General features: G+C 54.5%; 1 protein-coding gene and 1 pseudogene across 1 annotated transcript in view; both read right to left on the minus strand.

Moving 5' to 3' along the window:
* The window catches only part of LOC144754095 (E3 ubiquitin-protein ligase TRIM39-like), a 210877-nt gene that overhangs the window by 49957 nt on the left and 141471 nt on the right, over positions 1-19449 (minus strand). The window lies entirely within an intron of this gene.
* On the minus strand, positions 9068-9933 carry LOC144754040 (calpain small subunit 1 pseudogene; annotated as a pseudogene).

Genomic DNA, 19449 nt, shown 5'->3' on the forward strand with positions numbered 1-19449 from the left:
GTTTTTAAAAAATTTGTTTTGTGAACCATGGCACCTGCTACAACGAGAAACAGAAAAATTCTTGGTGCTGTGCTTTTTGTTATGACCATAGTGGTAATGGCAGTAATAGCTTGGATTATAGAACGATTGCTTCCTGCACGAGAATATTTACTGCCTACCACTCCAATCCCATCTGAACATTTTCATTTTATTCTGCCTTATCACGAAGAGAGACATAGACAGACATACATGAATAACAGCTTCATCCAAATTCTACATCATATCCATAATATGACGAACACTTCGAACTGTTGGGTATGTGGAATGTTGCCTGGACATCAGAAGAAAGGAGGAACTCCACTTATTCCTCTTCCGTTCTCTCATAACGGTTCCTGTAATGCTTGGTACACTCTTCTTTTCACTTTAAGATGGCCAACAAAAGGTGGACTACTTTTCCAACTCAATAAAATTTGTAATAATGACAAAGATGGTTACCCACATGCAGAAGGAACTAAATTTGAATGGGAAGAATATCGACCGGACAATGTAGCTACACCTCATATTTTCACTAATCAAAGAATTGCCAATATGTCTAGTTTACATGTGATTACTGTCATTAATACCAAAGCCGAATTGTGTGTAAGGAACAAAGGTACTAATCCGGTAGGTAACAGTGAATGTACTACTACTCTAAAGTTTGAAACACCAACTGGTATTGCTTTTGTAGCTTCACAAAATACTTACTTTATTTGTGGAAATAAGGTATACCACCGTCTTCCCATTGGGTGGTTAGGAACTTGTTACATATCTTTTGTACTACCCCCTGTATTTATTGCCCCACCCATGTATCATAATGATTTTGTATTATATCATGATTTCATATTGAATCGGGTAAAGAGAACATTAGAAATTGATACTATTGATCAGACCGACACCTCCTTGCAGCAAAATGTAGATTTTAATTTAGGCCGGTTTTCCTTTGTTGGTGCTGCCCTAAATAGCAGAAAAATAAGACGGCTAACACGTGTTGTGGAAGCTGTTGCTAATGAAACTGCTTCTGCCTTAGTGAACTTGACTGAGGAACTCCAAATTACCAGAATTGTAACGCTCCAGAACCGAATGGTTCTAGATGTAGTATTAGCTGATCGTGGGGGTGCATGCCGCATTATCGGTAGTAGTTGTTGTGTATACGTCCCAGATAATTCACCTTCTGTGTATGATGCCATTTCTAAATTGCACAAAATTGCTGTTGAAATTCATCCTGAAAATGGTACATGGACATTCTCTAATTGGTTTTGGACTTTGCTTAGTACCTGGGGTTGGAAATTACTGACTATCTTGTGTATGATCATTGGAATACTCTTCTTCCTTTGCTTATGTATTCAATGTGGCCCTACCTTATGTTCTATATGTATTACAGCCTGTATTCCGTCCAAACGAGTTATTGCCAAAAATGAGCAAATGATTACCAAGGAAATAGCGAGTATAATGTTGATCGATATTGATGATGAGTATCCTGATTAGTTCCGTTATGAGGTAGTTTCAGCTAAATGCTAAAAGGGCCGTCTGTCGTAATTTGGCAGCAATTAGGTTAGCATTTAGCTCAGCTACATGAACTTTCACCATTAACTTGACCATGTTTGTGGAGGCCATTTTGCATTTCCTAGCATCCATTTTCAATGAACATGCTGCCTCGTGGTCAGCATGCCCTTTTGTCCTTTCTCTGTACCAATGACCATTTACCTTGCCCAGCAACAGGCTATTTTTAGCACTGTACAAGCCCGCGCATGCGTACTCAAACGTTTAGACTAATGAGCGGTCACCTTCTTAGGAATGTTCTCCAAAACTGACCAGTGATACTAAACTCCTCCCACAAGTTGGCTGTGTTCCAAAAATGCCCTTATATGTACCTAAACTGTTCAAAGTATACCACCTACTCTTTTTATTGCTGTAAAACTGTATAAAAGAGGTTGCACACCGATGTTCGGTGTGATACTTCTTGCATTACCGAAGGGTGCTGTAGGATTGTACCACCACCCCATGGGGTCTTAATAAACTTGTCTTTTGCATTTCCAGTTTCCGTGCCAACTTCTATTCCATGGTGTTCGAGAGTTTTTTTTGCAGAATATGTAGATCTGTTGAACCGATACCACAGTGCAGTTGTGGTTCAGTGATTGATAACCATTGTTGTCTTCTACCAGGTTAACTTCAGGGACATTATTAGTTGTCATAGGTAGCGTATCAGTTCAGTTGCCACTAGTATCCTCAGTTGTTCAGTACAGCCCTCTGAACTGGCCATGGCAACTTGTTGGTGCAACATAAAGTGATGAAATAGATGGTTTCTGCATTAGTCCTGGTGAACGTTAAGGGACCATGGTCTTGTTTCCGACCTGGGGAAGCGTCAAGCGGAAAGAAGGCCAGAGGATTTCAACACGTGCGAGGCAGGAGCACCTTTAGCATCCAAATGTAAGTTGTTTCAGCCTTGGTATTTTCTCAAAGGGCAGTAAGATGCCATGGATATCTAGCGCCAGCCCATATCTGGACGAACCACCATTAAAAATGATGCACTATGTTGGCCTTTTATTGCATTCGAATGAAGTGCAATGTTAAGCGCGCGACAGGACTTTGAGTGTTTTCTCAAAATGCTACATAGCTTTCTCCTCACGACACATCGGGTGCAATAAGAGAAAGACCTATACTTCAGTCAGACATCATGACACAATATTATTGTGCACACTATGCGGCACTACCAGGGAAGTATAAAAAACAGCACACATTCGACATCAGGACATGAAATGCACAGGTGGTAAAATGAGGACACGTGAATCACTATATGGGTACTGACGTCATGCTGCACGCAATGTTTCAATCGCAATATGTATTATTGCATCTAAAACCTTGACAAAATTCAAATATTTTAGGAATGTACTTGTGACGCCATTATAGTGTACTTAACAACATGTCAAAGTGTAAGATATGTCTTGTAAGAGTGTCACTGTCACGAAATACTCTTGTTTCTAGATCATTTCTCTCTAATAGGACAGGCACATATTGAGGAGACGTCACATGTTCTGTGATATCATGCAGGTGGCATTGGCGTATTTTACGCACATAGACTGGCTTGTGTCGTTTTCCAACTTTCTTTCCAATGAACCGGCCCTCCCCACCCTCGCCAGCTGGCCGGTCCGCCCCAGGCCTGGGCCATCTGATGGCAGCTCTATTTGCTTAGGATTACGGCATGCATCAGACATATTTGTAACTACGAGAAATGTTATGTTTCTGAAACTAGGGCCTGCTGGCACGCACCTCCGAGAAGCACCTCCGCAAAGCACCTCCGCAAAGCACCTCCGCGAAGCACCTCCGCGAAGCACCTCCGCGAAGCACCTCCGCGAAGCACCTCCGAGAAGCACCTCCGAGAAGCACCTCCGAGAAGCACCTCCGAGAAGCACCTCCAAGAAGCACCTCCAAGAAGCACCTCCAAGAAGCACCTCCAAGAAGCACCTCCAAGAAGCACCTCCAAGAAGCACCTCCAAGAAGCACCTCCGAGTAGCACCTCCAAGAAGCACCTCCAAAAAGCACCTCCGCAAAGAACCTCTGAGAAGCACCTCCGCGAAGCATCTCCGCGAAGCACCTCCGAGAAGCATCTCCGCGAAGCGCCTCCGAGAAGCGCCTCCGAGAAGCACCTCCGAGAAGCACCTCCGAGAAGCACCTCCGAGAAGCGCCTCCGAAAAGCACCTCTGCGAAGCACCAATGAGAAGCACCTCCGAGAAGCAAATCCGAGAAGCAAATCCGAGAAGCACCTCCGAGAAGCACCTCCGAGAAGCACCTCCGAGAAGCACCTCCGAGAAGCACCTCCGAGAAGCACCTCCGAGAAGCACCTCCGAGAAGCACCTCCGAGAAGCATTGCAGCAGCATGTATGCTTCTTGGTGCGTGCCAGCCAGCAGGGCCATAGCTTAAAAAATAGAAATTTTCTTGTGGATAGAAATGCTTCTGAAGCTAGGCCCTGCTGGCACCCACCGAGAAGCATACACGCTGCTGCAATGCTTGTCGGAGGTGCGGGTGCGTGCCAGCAGGGCCTAGCAGCTGCCTTCAGAAACATTTATGGGTGCAGTCACAGTGCACCAGATAAAGGTAAACTAATTGCCCAGATGCCCGCCCCAGAATCAGAACCTTGGTTTCCCGTCGAGACTCGATTTCGTTGGCTCAACACCCCCTCCAAAGTCGGCAGCTGTGCTCCTTGGCGTCAACAATAGATTATGGCATGCACGCCGCCACACTAACTGGGACGGTCACATTGGTCACTACTAGTGATAGTGAAAATCATGAACCGTGAGTGACCGATGTGAGATTCAAAGATCTAGGGAACAGAGAGTGTGTATGGCCTGCCTTAGGCCAAGTCCAACACACAATGTGGTGTCACCAGAGGCAGTTGTTTTAATTAAACGCAGAATACTCTCTCGGACGCTGTACTTTTCACTTCTGTCCTTCTGACCCTGAATGCTGAAAAGGCAGGCTCTCATCATCAAAGATTGGGAGGACTGTCTGGGTCAGGGAGCTCTCCTCTCTCTCGCTCCACTCCCTTGCATATAATGGCTGCAGCATGAATGACAAGCATTTGCAATGCAACAGGTCTCGCATTATTAAAGTGTGAGCTATTGGCATTGCTAAACAATGCAACACCAATAGTTCAAAGTTTAATAATGCGAGACCTATTTCATTGCAAATGCTTGTTTGGTAATGCCAGGTCACCATTAGTTAGGCACTCCCAAGGCCTGGGGGATGCAGGTACCAGGGTGTCGGGTTTCTCACTGGATCCGGTTGCAGCCGGGGGACATTTGAAGAGGAGGCTGCAGGCATCGTGGGCAAGCTCAGGAGAGGAAGTCCATTGCTAGATCCCAGGCAAGGATCGCTAGGGGGACATCATTGTGTCATTGGGCAACCTGGACTCGGGCAAAAGGCGTCAGATGCAGAGGGATACAAATGTCATTGACCCACCGGGATCTGGTGTCCTTGAGGTGGTTTCTTTCTGGACAAATCCAGTGTCCACCGGAGAAAAGTCTTAGAAGAAGGGAGCTCAGGTCTCCAGGGTTCTTGAAGGTTACTAGCTGCTGGGCACGCTGGTTTGTGTGAGCATGTACCTTGAAGCGGGGACTGGTCGGTAGGGCTGGGGAAAAGTCAGTTGTCGCCTTCCTCCTTCGCTGCTGCATGGGTCTTCGGTCCTTCTTAGGTCATCGAATCTGAGGAACAAGACTCGAAGGAACCCTAAATACTAAATTTATGGGCATTACTGAGGTCAGTGGCCAACACAATCTAGATGTTCAGGGATGTTGCAGAAGTATTAGCATGGTTGACACTGAAGTTCAGTATTGCACTAGCAAATCCACCAGTTCTTACTGTAAACTGTAACCAAAGGTATGTTAGTTTGTAAAGTCCCATTTGTCAAGCTGTGATTGGTGGTAACCTGCTTCAAATCATGTCGGGCAGACCCAAGTGCATCGGTCCCTATCTTGTCAAATAATACCTTCTACTCTTTGTGGCTGGCTTTCTTTAAACTGGAAGCTCCAGATATTTCTCCAAAGCTTTTGGGTACAGATAGTTACTAGGGTTTTTTTAACTGGATATTTTCCTGAAGGATTATTCGTACAAAAGTATACGTAGCCATCAATTGTAGGAATTAAGTTGGATTAATCTATGCAGGTTTAGAATCTATTTAAAACCCGGACACAAAAATCCTGTACTTTGAGAACAGAGTTTTCACCTGTTTCTGATACCTTACAAATATTCCAATAATTGTAGAAATAGCATTATGTGCAACCCTCTAACCGGTGTTTGCAAGATAAGGATTGTACCTCTCATTCCTACTCCTGTCTTGTGAACCAAGCCACACTATTGCTTTGGATTTTTCCAACCTATTTGAATTACTATCTTTCTGCAACAAGTGTTTGTTGCTATTGATCAATTGCCACTCTAAGTGGATCATCATCATTTTGTTGAACCTTTTTATATTCAGACGGTTGTTTTTTCTTAATGATGTGTTTAGCCTAGAAGGAACTCCTTAAGAATTACTTAGAGTGTGTTGAATAGGTTTCTGAAAGTGTATTCACATTTTCGGTTCAGTTTGGAGATTATTATTAACTTTTTCTTTATTGGTGTATGTGGGTATGTTGCAAGTCCCTCCATGTCCTTAAATCAAGCATTAGAATCTATATGCATCATTGGAGGTTCTGAGTCTTTTGGAACTCTTTGGTTGCCAGCTGAGGGTCAGTTGTACTGTCCCTTCGTCTAAGTAGCTCGTCCCTAGCCATGGGTTCCATCATCTGGACTTAAAGTTAATACATTCTACACAAGTCTACTTTGCTGTTCTGGTCTCTGGTCATTTCAGCTACACCCCAATACTATAGATTGTCAGCAGAGTAAACTCTTGCAAATAAACACGTGTTAACAGTGTAAACTGGCATCCAGCGGGGGTCCAGGACATACGCGGATCAATGGACAATCATTTGGCTTATCCATTAACACAAACCATGTGCACCACGCAGCAACCAATGAGACATCTGGATTGGGGGGGGCGTAGCATATGATGCCACAACCAAGTTGATCAACAAATGAGGCAACTAGCAGCAGAGAAAGCAAAAGGAACTCATGACTCACGATATTAAAAGTAAAAGTCCTACTATTCAGCAACTCAGTACACTAGCACACTACACTCTTACAGTTCGTGAATCCATGCCTTGGGGCAAAGTGCACATTCCAACTGCTACATATATTACAACCAGCAACCAATATTACATGTGCACTGTTCAGCACATTACCGTCACTTTTAAAAGTCCGCCAAAAAGGAAGATTCCTGCTCATGACCTCAATGCCTGGGAAGAGTCAGCACTCTGATGAGCCCCATAACGCTGGGAAGCGCATCTCAAACCACAGGATACATCTGTTTGCTCTTTGTAGCAGGTGATATCCCCAGTGTACTCTGAACGAAAGGAAGATGGCGCCGCTGGCAAACAAGACAACAAGTGAGTCCCATCTGTAACGTATGCTCCGGCCCCAACAGAACAAACATGTATGTGGCTCGTAAATACCTGAATTACTAGCGGTGTTCACGTGTATTCAAGCTTCCATTACCACGAAAAGATAAACATTTTATTTTACCATTTAAAATCATTACACATCTCGTCCACTCCAAACTGCAAGATAAATCATTCAAATGCAATCAAATATAAAACATCCCTAGCATCACTTAATACGCTCGTCTTCAAGGAAGATCATGTAAAAATGATATTGTGGATTTTGATTTTCTCTGAGGCTATTGCAGCAGTTTGCGCGTCATTCCGTTCCTTGGCCGCCGAATTCATGAACTTAAATATCTGAGCCGGTGATCGGGTCGATTCCCTCGGACAAAACCCGACAGCGTCTCCACAGGTTATGATTTTAAGAGTTTTAAAAGCCAGACACAGCTAAAATGTCTTTAGTGCCTGCAGTTTCGTTCAAATACATATCATTGCATAATGATTATGAGGAGGAGCTGCATAATCTGGTGTTCCATAGGCTTTCACGGGTATCGTTCAGAAACAGTCGTATAAATTGCCATTTCAGTTCCCTTGAGAAGGATTATTTTAAACCAAGTAGTAAATTCGGGGAGTCGCACAAAGTAACTACCAATCACAGATTCTTCATGTTCAAACCTGCGGGTATGATTGTAGCTTGCTTCACCAAAATGCTTGCCAAGTGTTTAGGAGGGCGATGTGTTCCGCAAATGTAATGCGGCAAGTTGTCTATGGATGTTGCAGGAGCAGTAGATTACGATTACTCTAATATAAATAGCTGCCACGGTGAGTGTACCCTTGGTTGCCCGTTTTAATATAGCACAAAACAATCGTTTAGTACTAATTGCCGTCTAATGAATTTAATTTTCCAAGCCAGGAGTCAATACCATCTCTGAAGGCGATCTCAGTGAAAGTCAGTGCTGGCGTCAATATATAATCAATTACCTGTGCGGGAGCAGGTTGCGTCTGGACAGTTCAGATGCTTTAATGAACTTTGAAAAACGACCTCTCATCCACCCGAACCCTAAAACTTTGCAGAAAGAATCCCTCTACAGTTTGAAAACAAATGAGCTGTTTGAGTTTACTGGTAAACCAAAACCATGCCCTTAGTTTTAGACCCAATCATTTGGATAGTGTTCATTTCGTTGTAACAGGCTATGGGCGCCACGGATAACTGAAACCCTATGTCTGTCTGAGTTAACAAGATCGTATCATCCCAACATTGTAATACTTGAAACTTAGTATCAGCTTGCGGCAATGGAAAAGATAGTGCTTAATTATCAGTTTAATGTCGCCCAGATTTAGATGAAATAGGCGATAAGCTAGAATGCAACTGGTTTTGAAGGCAAGAATATTATGTAGCGTGTCACATTTTCCCGTTACCTTACGCTTCAATAAGGTATCCGACTACAAGTTATTTCTGGCGTTTACTAGGGGCGGTGGAATTCCCTACTTAGAAGAACTGGCCCGCAGGTGGCCTCCGACATTAGGATATGTTGTAAAAACAATGAATGCGTCGTATGAATAATGGTTTCATAAAATAAAAAGTCCAGTATGTATCGAGTTTAAGTAAAAGACTTGCTTTAAAACTCTGTGAAACCGTTATGTTAGCGGACCTTACACTCCAAGTTTAGGAGGGATGCGGGTTACATTAGAGATTACGTGGCACACAGTGTCTTGCAGAATGAAGTTACGGCATGCGGTATTGACGTTTAGTATGGCGTGTCACGTCAAGGTTTGACATTACCTTTACCTTGCACATAAACGGCTGCTGCCTGTCCAAACTATGAATAGTATTTCTCGCTAACCTGATGAATGTATTCTCTCAAAACTGAGATCACGCCACCAGCCTCCTCTCGTAGGAGGCCCTGCGGCAGCCTCGCTGGAGAACCAGCCTGCTCAATTAGCGTCACACCAACCCCGGTCCGAAGTACTAACATTACCCACATCACGCTCGCTGTAAGCAAACAAAAGAGTTGCAAGTGGAGCCCTTCAACACCCTTTTTAGAACCAGTCTCAGATACACGTACTCAGGTCGCAGTTATATGGCTACAAATATAGAGTAGCAATGGCGCTTTAGTTGTAGACTACAACAAGCATTTGCAATGCAATAGGTCTCCCAGTAATTAAGTTTGAGCTTATGCCATTGCTAAATTTCCAGCATTTGTTGCAGCTGCTCATTGAGCTGAAACCCAGCAGCCTGCAGGGCTGCTGGTATTTCGGAACTCCTGATGAAGCCTTCCTGATTGCGGTCGAAACTTTTGAACACGCACTGCCAATTCTTGATGTTGCTTAGGTACTTGAACAGGTCAAAGCCCAGCTTCCCCGTGCCATCACTGTCCATGACAGCCACCATGCTACGGCATTAGTCCAGGCTAAAGCCTTCGGTCCTCAGGTCTTGGGGTCGAGTAACCACCTTGTTCAGGCTGTTCATCAGCTCCGTTGGGCAAACCTCCATGTCCTCCCCGGCCAGCTGCAGGAAGAGGCGGCGGCATTGGCGGACTTCTGGGCTTTCATTGGCTTCCACCTTGGTAAAATTGCTGCGGGGAGGAGGTGGGGGCTCAGGGTTGTAGCTTGCTGCTGTTTCACTGATGATGTTAATAATTCCTCCGAGAATGCCACCGGCACCACCAAAACACCCTCCACCACCTCCCCCTCCTCCACCTCCACGGCTCCCACCAGCACTGCTGCCGCCACCACCTCCACCACTGCTGCCACCCTGGCGGGGTATCAACCCTCCAATTACGTTCATGATGCCACCTGCCTGGCCGCCTTTTGATATTCCCCCGAGTGCCTGTTTCACGAGGAACATTTTGACTGGGTTGGTGGTGGTCGTAAGGCTGTCTCTGAGGGGTCGCCGAAGGGCTTTGCTGGATCCCGGGGCGAAGCAGCGTTTTCCTCTCCGCCTGCCTCTGCACACTGGAACGGGCTGCTCCGCTCGATGCGTTCTTGTTCGCCTGCCAACTGTGCAGGAAAGTGGGAGCTCAGAGTCACCGACCCGACCCTCCCTCCCCGCCCATGTCTGTGCTGCCAAGAGACGAGCCGAGCACGAATTAAAGGGGCACCTCCTCGCCCTGACTGGAAGTTTGTGTCTGTCAAGAAATGATGAACTGTGTCTGCAGAAGTGATCGCTCTTGGTCCGGTGATGGTGCCGAGGTCTGTCTATCGATCTCGTGCTGATTCTTGTAATTTAGCAGTAATGCATACACTGTCTTGTTGTAGTCCCGGGATGTACTTTTAAAATCATACCCCTATTATTTTCTATTTAAGGATCCATTACCCGCTCACTCTGGAGTAATTCCATCACTAGGGGAAATCAACAGAATTAACAACAGAATCCTCAATCTTTTTTAGGCAGAGGCCAGCAGCGAGGAAGAGGCAGATCACGCATCGGGAATCAACCATGGGAAATGAGGACCAGACGCCAGTATTACAGGAACTAGTGGCTACATCATCTCTCTTTAATCTAACAGACCGAGAATTGACGCCGTCCGAAATCACTGTGTTGGAAAAGGGCCTTTCATTTGTTCCGGTAAGACAAACGGACTTCGTCAAAATGAAACTTGAAGCTATAGAGTTCTGTAGAAAATTGCGTTTGAAAACATTTTTTGTGGACATACCTGAGGTCATTAATACAGAAACGACGGGTTTTCGACCAAAATCTTCATTTTGCCCACCAGCTCATAAAACCCCAAAGGAGATATTGACTTTCGAAAGGGCCATTCTATCGGGTATTGCAGCTCTTTCATTTGCTCCCATAGGAAGCTGCCAACTGCTCTGGCCCTGGGACTAGGGATGTGAGAAGTGCTGCAGCATCACCATTTAAAATCCGAATGCTCCCCAGATGCGCCGCAATGTCCTGCCGTGTGATAAACTACAAAATGATGTCATAGCGTAGACGTTTGTAGTTCGCACTCCGGAAGCCCACGCACGCGCCCACGGATGGCCAGAGGGGCTCCCATGCCCGAGGTAAAGCCCAGCGGAGTCTGCAGAACTCAACAAAGCCGGTAAGTGGGGCTTAGTTGGAGGGGGGAGGGAGGGAGGGTGCGCTTCTGTGTGTGTGTGTGCAGCGGCGGCGAGGGGGGTCTCTATGTGTGTGCGTGCGTGTGTGTAGGTGCGCTCGTGTGTGTGTGTGTGTCTCTGTTTCTGCGCATGCGTGCAGGGGGAGGTGTGGCTGTGTGGCAGCTTTCCAGGAGAGGAGACAGGAGCTGGCCACAGCGAGCGCGTTCGCGTGCGCGTAGCCCACTCCATTCCCTGTGCGTGGCCAGCTCCTGTCCCCTCTCCTGGGAAGCAGAGTCACTCACAATAGGTCTCTGGCGGGTCAACGCCAGGAGACCTAAAAATGGAGATTGAGAGGCTTCCATTGAAGCAAGATGAGCAGAAGGCCCCTTATTTTCTACAGAAAGGGATGTTTGGCATTGTGGGACCGTTCCTTTGCTCTTTCTAACATCTAACCTCTGACCCCTAGGTGGGGTGGGTATGATACAGGAGGTCCACATACACTACCAGTTTAGGAAGGTAATGAGGTTGCAGGCCTAGGTATAAAATTGGCTCTTAAATGAGGAAACGCCTCAACCTCTAGTCCAGGGGTGCCCAAACCTGTCCTGGCGGGCCGTATCCATGCCAGATTTTTGGGATATCCCCATCTGGTGATCACGGTTCGATCCCCGGCGCCGGCGGCAGATCAGAGTTCCCAGGACGGGGTCCATGTGACCCGGGCAGTCCTATCCCCTGGGTGTACGTGGTTGTCCGACATGTCGGTCGGATGTGCTTTTACGTACCGGATCGGAATCGGCCCCCATAAAATCGTACGTAAAGTATATAGCAAATCAACCTGAAATCTGCTGGGTCAGAAAGGGCTCGATTCCGATCCGTGTCGGAAGGTTAGGAGTCCGTACGAATTTGTCGGGACGGCATGGCAGAGTGCCCGGGATGGGCTCCATGGCTCTTGGGCAGTCGTCCCCCGGGCGTCCGGGGCTCCATCCAGGCCGACGGCATGGCAGAGTGCCCGGGACGGGCTCCATGCGTCCCGGGCATTCGTCCCCCGGGCGTCCGGGGCTCCATCCAGGCTGACGGCATGGCAGAGTGCCCGGGACAGGCTCCATGCATCCCGGGCATTCGTCCCCCGGGCGCCCGGGGCTACATTCAGGCTGACGGTATGGCAAAGTGCCCGGGTCGGGCTCCATGGTTTTCACGGTGGTCCTCCCCTGGGTGTCAGGGGGCTCCTGGCCGACGGCATGGAAAAGTGCCCAGGACGGGCTCCATGCGTCCCGGGCATTCGTCCCCCGGGCGTCCGGGGCTCCATCCAGGCCGACGGCATGGCAGAGTGCCCGGGTCGGGCTCCATGGTTTCCAGGGTGGTCCTCCCCAGGGTGTCGGGGCGCTCCAGGTCGAAGGCATGGAAAAGTGCCCAGGACGGGCTCCATGGGTCCCGGGCATTCGTCCCCCGGGCGTCCGGGGCTCCATCCAGGCTGACGGTATGGCAGAGTGCCCGGGTCGGGCTCCATGGCTTTCATGGTGGTCCTCCCCTGGGTGTCTGGGGGCTCCAGGCCGAAGGCATGGATAAGTGCCCAGGACGGGCTCCATGCGTCCCGGGCACGGGGACGGGGACAGGGGCTTCACTTCCGTGTCCAGCCATCTGATCGCCCAGATTCCCTCGGCCATCTGGTCGCCCGGATCCCCTCGGGCATCTGGTCGCCCGCAACGCTTTCCTATGGGGCGACCAGATGGCCGAACTTCCCTGGAAGTCCCGATGAGGTGCCATTCGCCGCCCGGATCCCAGCGAGGGCTCCAGGAGGTCGGGTACATTCGCGCCTTGGGTCCCCTCTGTCACCTCGCGTGCACAGATTACAAGAAAAGGGGGTAATTTTCCTCCGGATTACTAGGGAGAAGGGTACGCCCGGACACCCCTCCGAGGCTGGTGGTTCTCTGCAATGGGGACCAGATGGGCTATGCCTGGGCAACACCTCCCTAGGCCACCCGGGGCTTCCTTCCTCCAGGCCAACTGCATGTCAAATTGCCCAGGACGGGCTCCATGGCTCCTGGGCAGTCGTCCCCCGGGCGTCCGGGGCTCCATCCAGGGTGACGGCATGGAAAAGTGCCCAGGACAGGCTCCATGCGTCCCGGGCATTCGTCCCCTGGGCGTCCGGGGCTCCATCTAGGCTGACGGTATGGCAGAGTGCCCGGGTCGGGCTCCATGGTTTTCACGGTGGTCCTCCCCTGGGTGTCTGGGGGCTCCAGACCGAAGGCATGGAAAAGTGCCCAGGACAGGCTCCATGGGTCCCGGGCCTTCGTCCCCCGGGCGTCCGGGGCTCCATCCAGGCTGACGGTATGGCAGAGTGCCCGGGTCGGGCTCCATGGTTTTCACGGTGGTCCTCCCCTGGGTGTCTGGGGGCTCCAGGACGAAGGCATGGAAAAGTGCCCAGGACGGGCTCCATGCGTCCCGGGCATTCGTTCCCCGGGCGTCCGGGGCTCCATCCAGGCTGACGGTATGGCAGAGTGCCCGGGTCGGGCTCCATGGCTTTCACGGTGGTCCTACCCTGGGTGTCTGGGGGCTCCAGGCCGAAGGCATGGATAAGTGCCCAGGACGGGCTCCATGCGTCCCGGGCACGGGGACGGGGACGGGGACAGGGTCAGGGTCGGGAGAGTCCAGTCGGCTTCACTTCCGTGTCCAGCCATCTGATCGCCCAGATTCCCTCGGCCATCTGGTCGCCCGGATCCCCTCGGGCATCTGGTCGCCCGCAACGCTTTCCTATGGGGCGACCAGATGGCCGAGCTTCCCTGGAAGTCCCGATGAGGTGCCATTCGCCGCCCGGATCCTAGCGAGGGCTCCAGGAGGTCGGGTACATTCGCGCCTTGGGTCCCCTCTGTCACCTCGCTTGCACAGATTACAAGAAAAGGGGGTAATTTTCCTCCGGATTACTAGGGAGAAGGGTACGCCCGGACACCCCTCCGAGGCTGGTGGTTCTCTGCCATGGGGACCAGATGGGATATGCCTGGGCAACACCTCCCTAGGCCACCCGGGGCTTCCTTCCTCCAGGCCAACTGCATGTCAAATTGCCCAGGACGGGCTCCATGGCTCCTGGGCAGTCGCCCCCCGGGCGTCCGGGGCTCCATCCAGGCTGATGGCATGGAAAAGTGCCCAGGACAGGCTCCATGCGTCCCGGGCATTCATCCCCCGGGCGTCCGGGGCTCCATCTAGGCTGACGGTATGGAAGAGTACCCAGGTCGGGCTCCATGGTTTTCACGGTGGTCCTCCCCTGGGTGTCTGGGGGCTCCAGGCCAAATGCATGGAAAAGTGCCCAGGACGGGCTCCATGCGTTCAGGGCATTCGTCCCCTGGTCGTCCGGGGCTCCATCTAGGCTGACGGTATGGCAGAGTGCCCAGGTCGGGCTCCATGGTTTTCACGGTGGTCCTCCCCTGGGTGTCTGGGGGGCTCCAGGCCGAAGGCACGGAAAAGTGCCCAGGACGGGCTCCATGCGTCCCGGGCATTCGTCCCCCGGGCTTCCGGGGCTCCATCCAGGATGACGGCATGACAGAGTGCCCGGGTCGGGCTCCATGGGTCCCGGGCAGCCCTCCCCCGGGCGTCCGGGGCTCCCACCGCCAGGCCGACGGCATGTCAAAGTGCCCAGGACGGGCTCCATGAGTCCGGGACAGTCCTCCCCGGGCGTCCGGGACACCCATCTCCAGGAGGCCAACGGCATTGGCAAAGTGCCCAGGACGGGCTCCATGGGTCCCTGGTAGACCTCCCCTGGGTGTCTGGGGCACCCATCTCCATGAGGCCAACGGCATTGGCAAAGTACCCGGGAAGGGCTCCACGGGTCCCGGGCAGGCCTCCCCCGGGCGTCCAGGACACCCACCTCCAGGCCGACGGCATGTAAAAGTGCCCAGGATGGGCTCCATGGGTCCCGGGCAGCCCACCCCCGGGCATCTGGGGCACCCATCTCCAGGAGGCCAACGGCGTTGCAAAGTACCCGGGAAGGGCTCCACGGGTACCGGGCAGTCCTCCCCCGGGCGTCCGGGGGCTCCCTTCTCCAGGCCGACGGCATGGTTCAATGCCCAGGACGGGACGTCAAGTGGCCAGGACGGGCTCCATGCGTCCCGGGCATTCGTCCCGGGACGGGGAAGGGGTGGGGAAGAGTCCAGGCGGCTTCACCTCCATGCCCGGCCATCTGATCGCACAGATTCCCTCGGCCATCTGGTTGCCCGGATCCCCTCGGGCATCTGGTCGCCCGCAACGCTTTCCTATGGGGGGGGGGGGACCAGATGGCCGAACTTCCCTGGAAGTCTTAATGAGGTGCCATTCCCCTCCCGGATCCCAGCGAGGGCTCCATGAGGTCGGGTTCTTTCACGCCTTGGGTCCCCTCTGTCACCTCGCGTGCACAGATTGCAAGAAAGGGGGGGAATTTGCCTCCGGATTACTATGGGGCAGGGTATGCCCGGACACCCCTCCAGGGTTGGTGGTTCTCTGCCATGGGGACCAGATGGGATATGCCTGGGCAACACCTCCCTAGGCCACCCGGAGCTTCCTTCCTCCAGGCCAACTGCATGTCAAACTGCCCAGGACGGGCTCCATGGCTCTTGGGCAGTCGTCTCCCGGGCGTCCGGTGCTCCATCCAGGCCGACGGCATGGCAGAGTGCCCGGGACAGGCTCCATGCGTCCCGGGCCTTCGTCCCCCCGGGCGTCCGGGGCTCCATCCAGGCTGACGGCATGGCAGAGTGCCCGGGACGGGCTCCATGCGTCCCGGGCATTCGTCCCCCGGGCGTCCGGGGCTCCATCCGGGCTAACGGCATGTCAGAGTGCCCAGGACGGGCTCCACGGGTCCCGGGCGTCCGGGGCTCCCTTTCCCCGGGCCAACGGCATGTCAGAGTGCCCAGGACGGGCTCCACGGGTCCCGGGCGTCCGGGGCTCCCTTTCCCCGGGCCAACGGCTTGTCAGAGTGCCCAGGACGGGCTCCACGGGCCCCGGGCGTCCGGGGCTCCCTTCCCCGGGCCAGCGGCATGTCAGAGTGCCCAGCACGGGCTCCATGGGCCCCGGTCATCCGGGGCACCCTTCCCCGGGCCAGCGGCATGTCAGAGTGCCCAGGACCAGTTCCACGGGTCCCGGGCAGGCCTCCCCCGGGCGTCCAGGGCACCCACCTCCAGGCCGACGGCATGTAAAAGTGCCCAGGACGGGCTCCATGGGTCCCGGGCAGCCCACCCCCGGGCATCTGGGGCACCCATCTCCAGGAGGCCAACGGCATTGCAAAGTACCCGTGAAGGGCTCCACGGGTACCGGGCAGTCCTCCCCCGGGCGTCCGGGGGCTCCCTTCTCCAGGCCAATGGCATGGTTCAATGCCCAGGACGGGATGTCAAGTGGCCAGGACGGGCTCCATGCGTCCCGGGCATTCGTCCCGGGACGGGGTGGGGCAGAGTCCAGGCGGCTTCACCTCCATGCCCGGCCATCTGATCGCCCAGATTCCCTCGGCCATCTGGTCGCCCGGATCCCCTCGGGCATCTGGTCGCCCGCAACGCTTTCCTATGGGGGGGGACCAGATGGCCGAACTTCCCTGGAAGTCTTAATGAGGTGCCATTCGCCTCCCGGATCCCAGCGAGGGCTCCATGAGGTCGGGTTCTTTCACGCCTTGGGTCCCCTCTGTCACCTCGCGTGCACAGATTGCAAGAAAGGGGGGTAATTTGCCTCCGGATTACTATGGGGCAGGGTACGCCCGGACACCCCTCCAGGGTTGGTGGTTCTCTGCCATGGGGACCAGATGGGATATGCCTGGGCAACACCTCCCTAGGCCACCCGGAGCTTCCTTCCTCCAGGCCAACTGCATGTCAAATTGCCCAGGACGGGCTCCATGGCTCCTGGGCAGTCGTCCCCCGCGCGTCCGGTGCTCCATCCAGGCCGACGGCATGGCAGAGTGCCCGGGACAGGCTCCATGCGTCCCGGGCATTCGTCCCCTGGGCGTCCGGGGCTCCATCTAGGCTGACGGTATGGCAGAGTGCCCGGGTCGGGCTCCATGGTTTTCACGGTGGTCCTCCCCTGGGTGTCTGGGGGCTCCAGGCCGAAGGCATGGAAAAGTGCCCAGGACGGGCTCCATGGGTCCCGGGCCTTCGTCCCCCGGGCGTCCGGGGCTCCATCCAGGCTGACGGTATGGCAGAGTGCCCGGGTCGGGCTCCATGGTTTTCACGGTGGTCCTCCCCTGGGTGTCTGGGGGCTCCAGGCCAAATGCATGGAAAAGTGCCCAGGACGGGCTCCATGCGTCCAGGGCATTCGTCCCCTGGTCGTCCGGGGCTCCATCTAGGCTGACGGTATGGCAGAGTGCCCAGGTCGGGCTCCATGGTTTTCACGGTGGTCCTCCCCTGGGTGTCTGGGGGGCTCTAGGCCGAAGGCACGGAAAAGTGCCCAGGACGGGCTCCATGCGTCCCGGGCATTCGTCCCCCGGGCTTCCGGGGCTCCATCCAGGCTGACGGCATGACAGAGTGCCCGGGTCGGGCTCCATGGGTCCCGGGCAGCCCTCCCCCGGGCGTCCGGGGCTCCCACCGCCAGGCCGACGGCATGTCAAAGTGCCCAGGACGGGCTCCATGAGTCCGGGACAGTCCTCCCCCGGGCGTCCGGGACACCCATCTCCAGGAGGCCAACGGCATTGGCAAAGTACCCAGGACGGGCTCCATGGGTCCCGGGCAGACCTCCCTCGGGCGTCCGGGGCACCCATCTCCATGAGGCCAACGGCATTGGCAAAGTGCCCAGGACGGGCTCCATGGGTCCCTGGTAGACCTCCCCCGGGCGTCTGGGGCACCCATCTCCATGAGGCCAACGGCATTGGCAAAGTACCCGGGAAGGGCTCCACGGGTCCCGGGCAGGCCTCCCCCGGGCGTCCAGGGCACCCACCTCCAGGCCGACGGCATGTAAAAGTGCCCAGGACGGGCTCCATGGGTCCTGGGCAGCCCACCCCCGGGCATCTGGGGCACCCATCTCCAGGAGGCCAACGGCGTTGCAAAGTACCCGGGAAGGGCTCCACGGGTACCGGGCAGTCCTCCCCCGGGCGTCCGGGGGCTCCCTTCTCCAGGCCGACGGCATGGTTCAATGCCCAGGACGGGACGTCAAGTGGCCAGGACGGGCTCCATGCGTCCAGGGCATTCGTCCCGGGACGGGGACGGGGTGGGGAAGAGTCCAGGCGGCTTCACCTCCATGCCCGGCCATCTGATCGCACAGATTCCCTCGGCCATCTGGTCGCCCGGATCCCCTCGGGCATCTGGTCGCCCGCAACGCTTTCCTATGGGGGGGGGGGGGGACCAGATGGCCGAACTTCCCTGGAAGTCTTAATGAGGTGCCATTCCCCTCCCGGATCCCAGCGAGGGCTCCATGAGGTCGGGTTCTTTCACGCCTTGGGTCCCCTCTGTCACCTCGCGTGCACAGATTGCAAGAAAGGGGGGTAATTTGCCTCCGGATTACTATGGGGCAGGGTATGCCCGGACACCCCTCCAGGGTTGGTGGTTCTCTGCCATGGGGACCAGATGGGATATGCCTGGGCAACACCTCCCTAGGCCACCCGGAGCTTCCTTCCTCCAGGCCAACTGCATGTCAAACTGCCCAGGACGGGCTCCATGGCTCTTGGGCAGTCGTCCCCCGGGCGTCCGGTGCTCCATCCAGGCCGACGGCATGGCAGAGTGCCCGGGACAGGCTCCATGCGTCCCGGGCCTTCGTCCCCCCGGGCGTCCGGGGCTCCATCCGGGCTGACGGCATGTCAGAGTGCCCAGGACGGGCTCCACGGGTCCCGGGCGTCCGGGGCTCCCTTTCCCCGGGCCAACGGCATGTCAGAGTGCCCAGGACGGGCTCCACGGGTCCCGGGCGTCCGGGGCTCCCTTTCCCCGGGCCAACGGCTTGTCAGAGTGCCCAGGACGGGCTCCACGGGCCCCGGGCGTCCGGGGCTCCCTTCCCCGGGCCAGCGGCATGTCAGAGTGCCCAGCACGGGCTCCACGGGCCCCGGTCATCCGGGGCACCCTTCCCCGGGCCAGCGGCATGTCAGAGTGCCCAGGACCAGTTCCACGGGTCCCGGGTAGGCCTCCCCCGGGCGTCCAGGGCACCCACCTCCAGGCCGACGGCATGTAAAAGTGCCCAGGACGGGCTCCATGCGTCCCGGGCAGCCCACCCCCGGGCATCTGGGGCACCCATCTCCAGGAGGCCAACGGCGTTGCAAAGTACCCGTGAAGGGCTCCACGGGTACCGGGCAGTCCTCCCCCGGGCGTCCGGGGGCTCCCTTCTCCAGGCCAATGGCATGGTTCAATGCCCAGGACGGGATGTCAAGTGGCCAGGACGGGCTCCATGCGTCCCGGGCATTCGTCCCGGGACGGGGTGGGGCAGAGTCCAGGCGGCTTCACCTCCATGCCCGGCCATCTGATCGCCCAGATTCCCTCGGCCATCTGGTCGCCCGGATCC

The sequence above is a fragment of the Lissotriton helveticus genome, chromosome 5_1, assembly GCF_964261635.1.
Source record: "Lissotriton helveticus chromosome 5_1, aLisHel1.1, whole genome shotgun sequence".
Classification (NCBI taxonomy): domain Eukaryota; kingdom Metazoa; phylum Chordata; class Amphibia; order Caudata; family Salamandridae; genus Lissotriton; species Lissotriton helveticus.